General features: G+C 35.9%; 1 long non-coding RNA gene across 1 annotated transcript; it reads right to left on the minus strand.

Annotated features, from left to right (window-relative positions):
* Nucleotides 1–1,004: 1,004 nt before the first annotated feature.
* Nucleotides 1,005–2,069, minus strand: LOC107135019. The gene is made up of 3 exons (XR_001502505.2): nt 1,439–2,069; nt 1,384–1,385; nt 1,005–1,190 (listed from the first exon to the last, which is right to left on the minus strand). It is a non-coding gene; the product is annotated as an uncharacterized LOC107135019 (long non-coding RNA).
* Between the last annotated feature and the right edge of the window lie 215 nt (nt 2,070–2,284).

Here is a 2,284-nt window from a genome sequence, read left to right on the forward strand (position 1 = left end):
AAGGGAAATTGCATGGAAATGGAAGGAGACCCTCAGGGTTATACAAAATTACATACAAGAGGAAGTGAGGGGAAAGGGAAAAAATACAAGGGGGAGAAATGAATTACAGTAGAGGGGGTAGTGAGAGAAGAGGGGAGGGGAGGGGAGGGGAGGGGAGGGGGGATAGTAGAGGATAGGAAAGGCAGCAGAATACAACAGACACTAGTATGGCAATATGTAAATCAATAGATGTGTAACTGATGTGATTCTGCAATCTGTATACGGGGTAAAAATGGGAGTTCATAACCCACTTGAATCAAAGTGTGAAATATGATATATCAAGAACTATGTAATGTTTTGAACAACCAACAATAAAAATTAAAAAAAAATAAAGTGGAAGTAAAAAAAAAAAATCCTTACTCTAAAGCCAGACTCAGAAGGCAAAGAGTTGTATGTTTTCTCTTCTATGTGGAAGTTAGAGAGGAAAAAGGAAGAGAAAGGTGTGGGGGAGAGGTGGGATCTCATAAAAATTGAAGGGAGAGGAGTAGAGGAAAGGGAACAGGGAGTGGGAGAAAGGGAAAGAGGTGGGAATTGCTGGGGAATGATATTGGCCAAATTATAGTTACATCGTATGCCTGAATGAATATGAAACAACAAATTCCATCACAACTATAATGTACCAATAAGAATCCATCACAACTATAATGTACCAATAAGAAGTGTCAAAAGAGAAAAAAAAAAAAAACCTTCCTCTAGAAACTTAGTTTTTCATGCTTCAACAGTATGCTAGATACTGCCTATAAGCAGGCTAGGTACTATGGTCTTCTTTATTTCTCTCTCTCTCTCTCTTTTTTTATTTTTTATTTTTGGTACTGGGGATTGAACTCGGAAGCACTCAGCCACTGAGCCACATCCCTGGCCCTATTTTGCATTTTATTTACAGACAGGGTCTCACTGAGTTGCTTAGTGCCTCGCCGTTGCTGAGGCCCAGCCCATTTTTATTTTTTATTTTGAGATAGGGTTTCATTAAATTGCTTAGTGCCTTGCTAAATTGCTGAGGCTTAGATTACAGGCATGCACCACCACACCCTATTTTTTTTTTAACTTTGCTCTTATTTTACTTCTTAATAACCTCTGCCACAATACCAGAACTGTTCACATTCTCTCTTCCAAAGAAAGGTTGCCCATTCAGCTCTTTATCCTCTAGACCACTGTTTCCAATCTAGGGAGTGGGAAATGAGGTAGATAAGAGCCAAAAAAAAGCTTTAAGCCTTACAGAAAGGAACTGATTGCCTCAAAATACTGATTATCTAAATGACTCAAGCCCTAATTTATTTGAATGAAATGCTTTACTTAGAAATTGTACAGCCATTACTATTTTCACATTTGCTGCAATCAAAGGACATCTTAGACCGTAGTAACTTATTTATAAAAGCTTTTTACAAAATAGGTCTCTTACCCATCTGAGCTGCCCGTCACTGGTGAGCTGCCTGTAGAAGCCTCTGAAGTCACTGACAATGTCCTTGAGGTCCTTGTGAAGCACATGGTGGGCAAGGGCATTCACGGCACAGACAACTATTTTGAAAGAATTCCATTTTTATTGATGTTTATTAAAACATATTAGTGTATCCAATAAATTGAGAGGAAAATACCACAAACTAATGTAGACATTTTATGAAAAAAATTTAAAGTACCAAAGGTAAATGTTTTGTAAAATTGCTCCAAAAATGTGCATGTCTTATTCTGTGCTTGTCATAACTAATATTCCCCCAAAGCAAAACAGCTGAATCTACACATTGAGTTAAATTTCCTGAATACGGTAAATATGTTTGATTGATTGATATGGGCAAAACAAAACCACAGATCTGTAATATTAAATGATGTTCTAAAAATTATTTTCCTATTCACTTTGTAAGGTGTTCAATCAGATTCAAAGCCAAACTCTAGTACTTTATTGTTCCTAAGGAATAAGAACACCCTAACTTACAGAAATAAAAGAGAAAAAAAAAAAAAGAAAATGCCTCTTCATTATTGACAAGTTTTGAAAATATCTTCAATTTATAAAATCATAATACACTATTAAAAATTAAACGAGGGCTGGGGTTGTGGCTCAGTGGGAGAGTACTTGCCTGGCATGTGTGAGGCACTGGGTTCGATCCCCAGCACCACATAAAAAAACTAAATAAACAAAATAAAGGTATTGTGTCCATCTACAACTAAAAATATTTTTAAAAAATTAAATGAATTTTCAACTAGTATAATATTTATACATACATAAACACTGAACTTCTTATATTGGCTTACT

The sequence above is a fragment of the Marmota marmota genome, unplaced genomic scaffold (genome assembly GCF_001458135.2).
Source record: "Marmota marmota marmota unplaced genomic scaffold, marMar, whole genome shotgun sequence".
Taxonomy (NCBI): Eukaryota; Metazoa; Chordata; class Mammalia; order Rodentia; family Sciuridae; genus Marmota; species Marmota marmota.